Here is a 13,346-nt window from a genome sequence, read left to right on the forward strand (position 1 = left end):
TAAATTATGTAAATTATGTATGTATAAAGTGGGTATGTAAATTGTACCCAAATAAAACTGTTATAAAAAGAAAAATATGCTGATCATAACTTCTAGAGTGTTATCATCTACAAGGCAAGGATTGTGTTTTATTCATCTATTTTGCTGATTACTGAGAAGAAATTAGCCAACTGAATATTCTTAGTAAGTGTTCATAATAGTTGGTTGCACTGAATTATTAATATTATTAAAATGGGTCTCAAAGTTATATATAAACCTGATGGTAATCATATATCAAAACCACTAATAAATATGCAATGAATAAAGAAAAAGGACTTCAAATACATCACTAAAGAAAATCAGCAAAATATGAAAGGGAGAAAGACAAGAAAGGATCAGAGAAAATCTTGGGTAACAACCACAAAACAAGTAATAAAATGGCAATAAATACATATCTATCAATAATTACTTTGAATGTAAATGGACTAAAGGGTCCAATCAAAAGACAGAGGGTGACAGAATGGTTAAAAAAACAAGACCCAATTATATGCTGCCAATTTTAGACCTAAAAACACCTGCAGATCGAAAGTGATAGGATGGCAAAACATTTGTCATGCAAATGAATATCAAAAGAAAGCCAGAGTATCAACACCTGGACTAGACAAAATACACTTTAAAACAAAGACTATAACAAGAGACAAATAAGGACACTGAATAATAATAAAGGGGACAATCTAACAAAAAGATATAATAATTGTAAATATTTATTCACACAATACAGGACACCCAAATATATAAAACAGTTAATAACAAACACAAAAGAACTAATCAATAATAATACAATAATGGTAGGGGACTTTACCACCCACCTACATCAATGGACGGAACATCAACAAGGAAACAATGGTTTTGAGTGACACACCGGATAATATGGATTTAAGAAACATATTCAGAACATTCCATCCTAAAAGAACCCAGTACACATTCTTTTCAAGTGCACATGGAATTCTCTGTAATAGATCACACAGTAGCCCACAAAATAAACCTCAACAAATTCAAGAAGATCAAAATCATACCATGCATATTTTTTGACCACAATGCTATGAAACTAGACATCAACAAGAAGAAAAACTGTAGAAAGACCACAGCTACATGGAGGTTAAATAACGTTCTATTAACAATGAATGGATCAACCAGGGAATCAAAAAAGAAATTTAAAAAGTACATGGAAACAAATGAAAATGAAAACACAATAGTCCAAAACCTCTAGGATGCAGCAAAAGTCATTCTAATAGGGACGTCTATAGCAATACAGGCCTACGTCAGGCCTACATCAGGCCTACATCAAGAATCAAGAAAAAAAATATCAAACAACTAACATTATACCTAAAGGAGCTAGGGGGAAAAATGAAACCTAAAACCAGAAGAAGGAAGGAAATAATAAATATTAGAGCAGAAATAAATAGAGTAGATCAATGAAACCAGAGGTTGGTTCTTAGAAAAAAACAATAAAATTGATAAACCTCTAGTCAGACTTATCAGAAAAAAGAGAAAGGACAGAAATAAATAAAATCACAAATGATAGAGGAGAAATGATGACAAACATGACAGAAATACAATCATAAGAGAATACTATGAAAAATTATATGCCAACAAACTGCACAACCTAGAAGAAATAGAGAAAGTCCTAGAAACATAATCTCCCAAAACTGAAACAGGAGGAAATAGAAACTTGAACAGACCAATAACCAGCAAATAAATTGAATCAGTAATCAAAAAACTCCAAACAAACAAAGGTACAGGTTGGGGTGGCTTCACAGGTGAATTCTACCAAAGATTTTTTTTAAGGTTTATTTATTTATTTTGAGGTGGGGGAGGGACAAGGAGAGAGGAAGACAGAGAATCCCAAGCAGGCTCCGCACTGTCAGCGCAGAGCCCAATGCAGGGCTTGATCCCATGAACCATGAGATCATGACTTGAGCTGAAACCAAAAGTCAGTCGCCTAATTGAGCCATCCAGGCGCCCTCTACCAAACATTTAAGGAAGAGTTAATACCTATACTTCTCAAATTATTCCAAAAAATAGAAAAGGAAGGAAAACTTCCAAATTCATTCTATGAGGCCAGCATTACCCTAATATCAAAATTAGATAAAGACTCCACTAAAAAAGAGGAACACAAGCCAATATCCCAGATGAACATGGATGCAAAAATTCTCAATTAAATACTAGCAAACTCAATCCGAAAATACATTTAAAAAAAATCATTCACCAGGATCAAGTGGGATTTATTCCTGGGTTACCCGGGTGGTTCAGTATTTGCAAATCAATCAATGTGACACACCACATTAATAAGAAAAAGGATAAGAACCATATGATCATTTCAATCGATGCAGAAAAAGAATTTGACAAAGTACAACACCAATTCATGATAAAAACCCTAAACAAAGCAGTTTCACAGGGAACATACCTCAACATAATAAGACCATCTATGAAAAACCCACAGCTAATATCATCCTCAAGGAGGGAAAACTGAGAGCTTTTCCTTTATCATCAGGAACAAGACAGGTATATCCACTGTCATCACTGTTATTTAACATAGTACTGGAAGTCCTAGCCACAACAGTCAGACAGCAAAAAGAAATACAAGGCATCCAAATCGGCAAAGAAGAATTAAAACTTTCACTATTTGCAGATGACATAATACTATATATAGAAAACCTGAAAGACTCCATCAAAAAACTGCTAGAACTGATACACATATTCACAGGGTACAAAATCAATGTACAGAAATCTATTGCATTTCTATACACCAATAATTAAGCAGCAGAAAGAGAAATTAAGGAAACAATCCCATTTACAACTGCACTAAAAACAGTAAGATACATAGGAATAAACTTAACCAAAGAGTTTAAAGATTTATACACTAAAAACAATAAAACACTGATGAAAGAAACTGAAGATGAAACAAGGAAATGGAAAAACATTCTATGCCCATGGATTGGAAGAACAAATATTGTTAAACTGTCTGTACTATCCAAAGCAATCTACACATTTAATGTAATCCCTATAAAAATACCACCAGCATTTTTTGCAGAGCTAGAACAAAAAGTACTAAAATTTGTATGAAATCACAAAAGACCCCGAATAGCCAAAATAATCTTGAAAAAGCAAGGCAAAGCTGGAAGATCACAATTCCAGACTTCAAATTATACCACAAAGATGTAGTGATCAAAACAGTATGGTATTTGGCACAAAAATACAAACATAGATCAACAGAACAGAATAGAAAATCCAGAAATAAACTCACAGCTATACAGTCAATTAATCTATGACAAAGCAGGAAAGAATGTCCAATGGGAAAAAGTCTCTTCAACAAATGGTGTTGAAGCAACAAGCAGAGAATGAAACAGGATGACTTTGTAAGCCATACACAAAAATAAATTCAAAATAGATGAAAGACCTAAATGTGAACCAGGAGACTATAAAAATCTTAGAGGAGAAGATAGGCAATAACCTCTTTGACATCAACTGTAGCAACTTCTTTCTGTATATGTCTCCTGAGGCAAGGGAAACAAAAGCAAACATGAACTATTGGGACTACATCAAAATAAAAAGCTTCTGCACAGTGAAGGAAATAATCAACAAAACTAAAATCCAACCTACAAAATGGGAGAAGATACTTGGAAATGACTTATCTGATCAAGGGTTAGTATCCAAAATACATAAAGAAATTATCAAACTCAACACTCCAAAACCAAATAATCTAATTAAAAAATTCATAGAAGACATGGACACAAAGAAGACATACAGATGGCCAACAGACACATGAAAAGATGCTCATTATCACTTATCAACAGGGGAATGCAAATCAAAACTACAATGAGGTATTACTTCACAACCCTTAGAAGAGCTAAAATCAGCAACACAAGAAACAATAGGTGTGGATGTGGAAAAAAAGGAACCCTCTTCCACTGCTGCTGGGAATGCAAACTGATGCACCCACTGTGCAAAATAGTATGGAGTTTCATCTAAAAGTTAAAAAAGAACTACCCAGTCACACTGCTGGGTATTTGCCCAAAGAATATCAAAACATTATTTCAAAGGGATGTATGCACTCCTATGTTTACAGCAGCATTATTTATAATAGCCAAGATATGGAAACATCCCAAGTGTGCATCAACTAATGAATGCATAAAGAAGAGATGGCTTCTTTATCTATTCATCTATATCTATATCTATATCTACATCTATATCTATATATAGAATATATACATATATATGTATATATATTATATATATTCAATTTTAATGTATAATGGAATATTATTCAGCCATAAAAAGGAATGAAATGTTGCCATTAGCAACAACATGATGGAGCTAGAGTATTATGCTAAGAAAAATAAATCAGTAAGAGAAAAACAAATACCATATGATTTCACTCATATGTGGAGTTTAAGAAACAAAACAAACAAGCAAAGGGAAAAAAATAAGAAGAGAGAGAAGCAAACCAAGAAACAGACTCTTAATTATAGAGAACAATCAGATGGTTACCAGAAGGGAGGTGGGTAGGGGAATGGATTAAATAGGTGATGGGGACTAAGGAGTGCACTTACCACGAATAAGCACAGGGTAAAGTATGGAACTGTTGTATCACTATAATTATACACTTGAAACTAATATAACACTGTATGTTACTTAACTGTAATTAAAATAAAAACTTAAAAAAATGGGCCTCTAAGTATCTTTCTTGTTCTAAGTTGATTTGAAATGCCATTACATTTGAATTTTTGAAATTTCATTTGATTGTGTTTGTTTATAAATATTGATACATATGAATATCAAGAAGCCATCACAAATTTGTATTTAAAAAACAAATTTTCTAAATACTATATTATTTTGATGTAGATTTTTAAATAATGTAGTGAGTTGCTTAAAACCAGGAAAGTTTGTGCTAATCTTAATAAGGTTATATGAAAAAACATTATTTTCCATATCACAAACTTGGCTGACTAGCTCCTTTAGAAATACAATACTACTCCAATAAATCTTTACAATGAATACAGTAGAAAACTACTTGAAATTTGAAAGTTGCAAAGACTTTTTCTTTCACCAACCAATTTAAATTTGGTGAAAATATCTGGGGTCAGGTGATAATTTAGGTTGGCAAAGTCTAAGGAGCAAAAGTAACAACTGTAGTTTCCATTTACAACAGAATTTTAAAACCCTATCTTCTTAATATATACTTTACTGTAGTTTTCCTAATTTATTTTATAAATTATAGCTATTTATTTTATCAAAGAATATTTTAATGTTGGTTAAGGGAATTACTTTGAGAAAGTAAGACAGATGATTTAAATAAAGCTATAAAATGGTTTGCTATCTTAATACATATTAAATTATAAGTGAAAAAATTTATCTTATGCTTACATTCTTATCATGTTATCCTTTATTTTTTTCCTAGTAAAAACTTGGAAAGAAGGAAAGTAATTCCCACATTTGCTAAATGAAACATACAGGAAAACACTGTATTTGCATTCCTAACAAAAATATTGCATTATGCTTGTAGCTCTGATACACAGATAAACCAAATATTTTTGGCTCAGGTCTTAGAGACTATGCCAACGTCTAATTCAGGGATAGATATTTCCTCATTTTGTAGGTAAACTCTCATATTCCATGATGTATTTACCATTTACACATCCCTCTAATTATCCACAAATTCAACAATTGTTCTGATTAAATATTCATTAACAGTAATATGGGGAAAGTGGAAGCAAAACTCTTTGCAAAAGCCATCAGGACCCAAAACTCATTAATAATGCAAATTAAACTGAAATGCCAATATTTATAATATTGATATTTCATCACTATATAATAAAGTCAACTTTCCATTATAAGCTCAGAAGCTATTTGATAACTGATATAAGACATTATTGACTGAAAAAAACAGAATAAGACCTATAAATACAGAGAACAAACATGGTTGCCAGAGGGGAGAGGGTAGGAGATAGGCAAATGGGTGAAGGGGAGTGGAAATACAAGCTTCCAGTTATGGGAATGATAAGTCACCAGAATAAAAGGCACAGCATAGGAAATATGGTCAGTGATATTGCAATAGCATTGTACGGTGATAGATGGTATCTACACTTGTGAGCACAGCATAACATACAAAGAACTTGAATCACCATGTTGTATACCTGAAACTACTGTGGCACTGTATGTCAACTATACTCTAAAAAATTTTTAATTGTAATATTTCCAATAACTGAATCAGTCCACACACTTCTGGTACGTATGCCATGTTCTCACAAGATTTTGTTAAGTCATGGTAGCTATGACTTCAAAAATCAAATGATAAAACTGCCATCACATACCATAAATATAATCACCTACACCCCTACCCCCTTGATTAGGTTGATTCATACCAAATTTCTGATAGTTGATAGATTTTGACCTGCAAAAATGGTAATTTCATCTGATTGAACATAATATAAAGTCAAAGTACAAAAATGGAAGTAATTGCCATTGAACACTGCACTCAAAATGCAATATTCCTACAATATATGTACACAGAGGAGATTGAAATTTTTTTTTTTCGATATTTAAAAATTTTTTATTTTTAATGTTTATTTTTGAGAGACAGAGAGAGACAGAACATGAGTGGGGGAAGGGCAGACAGAGGGAGACACAGAATCAAAAGCAGGCTCCAGGCTCTGAGCTGCCATCACAGAACCCAATGCAGGGCTTGAACTCATGAGCCGTGAGATCACGGCCTGAGCCGAAGTCCGACGCTTAACCAACTGAGCCACCCAGGTGCCCCATCCTATGAACATTTTAATAGTGAGGTTTAGGGCTCTGTAGGACCTTGGTGGAGTCCTACCTTCCTCCCTGCCCCTCATATCCCACTACACAGGCACTGCCTCCTCCTTCACCCCCACCACCCCCACACCAGGGCACACTTAGGAGATTGAAATTTTCTACTTTCTCTCTTGAGCACTAATAATAAAACTATTGAGTAAATACTCTAGATCCAAGTGTCTATATTACCTCTATTTCCTAACCCACTTTATACCTCAAAGTCCAAGGAAGGAGAAATCCATGAGAGTGTTACTGCTTTGTTTTGTTTTTTTCTCACTCAATTTTTAATGGTTACTGGGTTAAAACATAAATTGCTTTTTCCCAAGACAGCACAAATGATTTTTTTGTTCAGATTACTAAATTTATTTCCCCAGTGTACATCTTCCCTAAATTATCAAGTCTCCTTTCAGACTCGATATACATATCTGTACCTTGAAAGAAGATGTCAGTGAGAGAGAATTCTGACACCAAAATACAAGTAAGATGTTATTAAGTGACTTGAATACACCACAACCTATGCTTTCTTTGAATACTTTTGAATGACTATTTTCAGGCTTGTCAATTACCCAAAGGTAAATAAACCTCTATGGGTAAAAGTTCAATAATTAAAATATTTTCCCTCAGTGATATGCTACCAATGGCCAGAGAGTTTCACAGTTTGTGATAACATGCTTAGTGACAACAAGAATTAATTACAATCCTGAAGAAAGTTTTCTGCAATTGCAAATGCCAAAGGTAAACACGTGAAAAAGAAGTGTTTAAAAACTCAAATAAGCAATACTTTTTTTAGGTATCAGAACCCAGCTTACCCTAGAGAATGCTTTCAAAATTTACCAGGAAGAACATTATTTTTCCCTACAGGAATCTCTGAGCTCTATATGGATTTTTACAGTTGAATTGTTTTTTGCTCACATTCTTTCACACTAAAGTCCTATATTTCCATTGCTCAAAATAGACACCTTCTGCCCTGGACTAGAGTCAATAATCAAAAGAGGAAAAGAAAGAATGTTGGAGTATGAATGGCACAATGAGGGCACAAGAGGGGAGACCTTGCATCAATAGTCGATGTGTTTTTCTCTCATTGTGTTTTAGGTCTGATCCTTATCATACCAACCAGATGGAAAACTTCTCAAGGTCAAGGATTGTATCTTATAATCCCCTCATGTTTGGACCAGAACTGAACCTGAAGCAGGTACTCAATACATGCTTGTCCAATGACTGAAAATGTAAATGATAAAGAGACTATAAAAAATAATAGCAATAAAATATAGAGTATCTAGCAACCAATGTTATTCAGTAAAAATGATTTTCCTTCTCTGGATGAATTTTTTCTTGAGTAAATTAGTAAAAAAAGTTAGGTTCGTCTTCACAAAATGTGCTTGGAATACCGTGGCCTCCTATATTGCCCGTAGTAAGGATGAGTTAATTCTTGTGGCTTGGATATTCATTTTTGATAACTCACTGTATAAAATTGCTTATGACCTGAAATGTTCATAAGATATATTTTTATTGACAACTTATAAATATTTTTATTTCCAAGTTATAAATAAATGTGAGACACTCACATCATTGTATGTCTGTATGTATTTTAAGTTACAAAAAAAGTCACTATCCTTCAAATCACATCCAAGTTAATACATTAATGGTAATTTATCATTGACAGTTTTATCAAAAGGTAACTGTTCCTCACTATTGGTCATCTTTCTTCAAAATCTATAGTTAATTTAAACTCACAAAATGTATCTAAAGTTTTCTATTATAAAGAAAAATTGTTTGTCATAGTTGTCATAGATACTATTACTTATTTAGCAAAACGGTTAAATTTTTGGCATCTGAACATTAAATGTACTTCTGATCAAAAGCCCCCGCACCTTTTGTTTACCAGTTGAATCACTGAAACAGCAATCTATTATAATTAGGTAGATATGTTGATCAGAGTTTGAGTGAGTAATAAAAAGGTATTTGGAACAGACTTGAAAACAAAATATGAGGGGCCATTCAAGATAGTTACTACACCAGTATATTTTCAGTGATCTGTAATATATCTAATCTATAGAAAAAAATGTCTTTCATAACATATATGCCATCTATACGTGCTATATGTTATGTGTTTGCCCTGTAGGGTATGCATGTTGACGGTGCTAAACAATGACGAAATGTAGCTTATTGTTTGACGTATCACCATGTCCTGTACTAGGGATATAGTATAAGGATCCTATATTAGGGGTTGAAATATTGAAATCCCACCCATCTATCAATAATACTCCTAGGCACCTCAGTCCTCAGGACATGGCAACTGCACCCCCAAACAAGATACAGGTCATCTGGAGATTAAACCACTTACAGGTGATGCAAGGAAACTCAAGTACTTATCTGCTTAGCTGAAGGTTGAAACATTAACTTCCTCAGAGACTTATTTGCTGATCTCCTTAACAAGAAAGTTTTAAGTGTTCATAGCAAGCACCATATACCTCTCCTCTGTGGCATTTGCTTCAAATATAATTTTATATTTACTTGTGTGATTCTTTTGTTAATGTCTAGTCACTTGTGTTGACCTTAAGCTCTCTGAGACCAACTAACGTGTCCTATTTTTGTGTGCAAGTAAGGGTCATGATTGTATCACTTCAGTTCAAAAAATGCTGGGCATGTAAGAGACAGACAATGAATACTGATGTTAAATTTGTTGAATGAATGGAATACAGGTAAACACTGAACACTAGAAATGTAAACTAAATCATGGCATACATATATAGTTAATATCATGAGACACAAGTGCTCACCAACTTGGAAAACTGATAATAGAACCCTTCATATTTTCAATATTCAAGAGGTAAGTAGTTGGTGGAAGGCATTGAAAAGACGGCTGAGGAACTATGAGAACAGTCAGCACTTAGGACAGGGTTATGAAGGAAGTCTAAGAGGAAAAAATATATATAAGAATGAAAGCTGTGCAGGGATAAGTACCAAGGCTAAGTAGGTGGGAAAGTGGAGTGGGGCCACCAAGTTTGGAGATTGGAGATAACTACACAGTTTAAGCAGAAAGAATTTAAAGGTGATAGAAACAGAATTGAAACAGAAATGAGAAAATGGGGACAGTGAGAATGGACCATCATGTTTTATCTTCCTCAAAAATCAGTAACAAAGAAAATGGAGAAATAAAGCCATTATGTAGAGGTATAGGACTTTTAAACTGCCTAAGGGACTAGGAGACATATTCATGGACACACATACATACATAATAAACACACACACACACACACACACACACACACACACACACACACACCACATCATGTCATTGAAGCTTTGTGTAAACTCCATCTCGGTATCTTTTTGAGGGGAGAGGGAAGAAGGGAAATTAGGAACAATTTGATGGACAGTAGGAAGAGCTCTGTGATTCAGATGTGACAACATTTAGTTTTGGAACTGATTATTCACCATACCAAATCACATCCCTCCTTCTGAGTTCTTATGGGTTCCTTTCCTTTAATCATCACTAGGATGTCAAATTAGGTAATCATGGAACAAATTTATGTCTCTAAATCTCCTCTGAGCCCTTCCTAACTTTCATTTAATTTGTGTGCTTCTAATAACATGGTAATTGCGAATTTCTACGTTCTTAAGTATTTACCTTATATCTGATATGCACATTTCAATTAGTGGTGTTACAGGTATTGAATTGAATGTGTGCTCTTCATTCATAATAGAATATTTTGTGTCTGACTTGCAATAGTGAGGAATAATTTTGGATATAATGATTTTTTTTACTTCAGCCTTTTTTTTTACTTCTCTTTAACAAAAAGTTATAATTACCATCTGTTAAAACCTAAAATGAAATATATGCAGCTATACAAATAATGCATCTTTGTTCCCCTAAATATTATGTGGAAAATCAATCAATATCTAAATTTGAGGCATTTTATGATTACATTTTGCAAATGAGCTCCAGGAAATAACACATTTCAAGTCTGAGTTGGACTATGTGTGTCCCACACACTTTAACTCTTTGTCTTGGGAGACATTCAGATTCACATAATTAATTACAAGGATTTAGGGAGGTTATTGTCTTTGACTTGTAAATATGGCCAACAGAAGCCCAGCAGATCTTAGCTATGTGTATTTTAGATGGGAGAATAATCATGGTCCCTTTATTCAGTCACTTTGATCTGCTGCCCTGAGGCCATTGCTAGTGATTTTGATTAAGTCAGAAAAGTAGGGAAGTCAAAAAATAGGATCCCACTGATATTACATATGCCTGAAATTGGCAACTGGAGGCTTTGTACAATTAGCCTTATGTATTGCTAAGCATTGGAATAATATAAGGAGTAGCCACTGCACTCTATTTCACTGAGCTGATCCTGGGTTCTAAAACTTCTCACTGATTCTCCCTTACCACCCTTCTTTTAACCCTGACATATTTCCATCCCTTAATCTTCTCTAACTGCCTGCTCTCCCAAACAAAAGGCCAATATCCTGTACCTATAAACAGGCAAATCTGTCACCACATGGGCTCCTTTTGTTATTCCCAACCACCTTCTGCTGGAGGGAAAGGCAAGAGGACAGACCTTAGTGGTCCCCCAGAGGGACCTGGGTGAGAATCCCAGTCCAGTCACTTCCTAGCTCTGAAAACTTAAGGAAGTTATTTATAAAAGTCTATTATTCATGAGTTAAGGATTAATCTATTAATTATTAATAGCTTAAGAAGTTATTTTTAAAACCAAACTTGCTGTACTGTGTGATTTACATGAAGCAGGGTATACCAAAAGTTAAATGAATAGAGAAGTAATTCAATAATCCTACTTTTCTTCTTTTCCCTGGTGTCTTTTTAAAGTTACCCCAAATCATTTAACTGTCCTTACTGGTAATGCTTTCCATTTCTATGTCTAATTACATCGATATTAATATCTATATCTATATAGTATTATATTATATATAATATATATAATTAGATATATATTAACTATATATCTATATCTAATATTACATGTGTGTATATATATAAGTTAGGATCATGTGTATGTATATGTATGTATATCATGATGGTTTGACTTACAATTTTTTGGCTTCATAGTAGTACAAAAGAAATACATATTCAGTAGAAACCATACTTTGAATTTCAATCCTTTCCTGGGCTAGCAATATGCAATACAGTACTCTCTTGTAATGCCTGGGAGCGGCAGTAAGTTTCAGCTCCCAGTCAGCCACTTGATCATGAGGATAAACAACCAATACACTTATTCTGCTTTTCATTTTCAGTATAGAATTCAACAAATTACATGAGCTATTTAACACTTCATTATAAAATAGACTTTGTGTTAGATGATTTTGCCTAACTGTAGCCTAATCTAAGTGTTCTGAGGATGTTTAAGGTAGGCTAGGCTAAGCTATGATGTTCCATACGTAAGGCATATTAAATGCATTTTTCCATTTATGATATTTTCAACTTATGATGAGTTTATATGTGTGTGTTTGTATGTGTGTGTGTGTGTGTGTGTGTACACATATGTCCTCTGCTATAATCTCCATTGCAGTGTTGGTTGGTTCACATACTTCCCTAGACTAATTTCATCTGCATCGTATCATTCCATTCCCTCATTCCCTGGTCCAGGACTTGCAGATTTCTCAGCCATTCCATAATGACTGGATTTTCCTGAGCTCTCATGTATATTGCCAGCCAAGCTCAGTGCTATATTGGAAAATGTCTTAATTAAGTTATAATGTCCCATATACCCTCTGTCTCCTTAGAAGACAATAATTTAACATTTAAAATCTAAGTTCTAAAAACTATTAATACAATGCAACTTGACTGACAGAATAATATAAATTTAAGGCCAAAAGTAAAAATAATTAAAAAGGATATGTAGGAAAAACATTAAATGCATTTCACCAAACCTTGCTTGGAAACTAGGAATTTCTTTACGGAAAAAGTTAACAACAACAAAAACAATAACAATGAAAGGATAAAAATGGATAAAAAAGGATTAAAAAAAAAACCTCCTTCAAGATGGTGCCCCAAAGTATATATGAATTATTTTTTTGATTAATAGGAAACATTTCAATTGACAATACCGTAAGCCCCCACACAAACATAATAGTAGCTACGTCTCTTTCTAAATTCTCCACTAAACACCCCCTTGTATATTTTATCTCACACTGTCTCCTAGAACGTTTATTTAAACTTTTGTAACATGTCATATATGGAAAGCAAAACACACAGCCATGTCCTTGAAGGTGACCTTGTTCCAGGTATCACCCTATGGTTTTAGAGAAGTTTTCTCTCCCAAGTCAGTGCCTTTCGTTGACAGAATTGGCTTTTGCCTATTGAGACCTGCCACCAATCAGTGACCAGAACGAACTCAGAACTCAGAAGCTTTCCATCACTGACAGAAATCAGAGAATAATGTAAAAATAGCATTACTATACACTTAGGATTTGATGAGGCTTCCTAGAACTGACAGGATTAGAATGATCATGGCACAAAGTTTGTTTTCATGCAACAATATTGTGAA

The 13,346-nt window shown here is 33.8% G+C and overlaps 1 protein-coding gene across 1 annotated transcript in view; it reads right to left on the reverse strand.

The window, feature by feature from the left end:
• Positions 1-13,346, reverse strand: part of ARHGAP24 (Rho GTPase activating protein 24) — a 512,696-nt gene that overhangs the window by 443,025 nt on the left and 56,325 nt on the right. The gene's annotated exons all lie outside the window — the stretch shown is intronic.

This window comes from Panthera leo, chromosome B1, assembly GCF_018350215.1.
Source record: "Panthera leo isolate Ple1 chromosome B1, P.leo_Ple1_pat1.1, whole genome shotgun sequence".
In the NCBI taxonomy this organism is placed as follows: Eukaryota; Metazoa; Chordata; class Mammalia; order Carnivora; family Felidae; genus Panthera; species Panthera leo.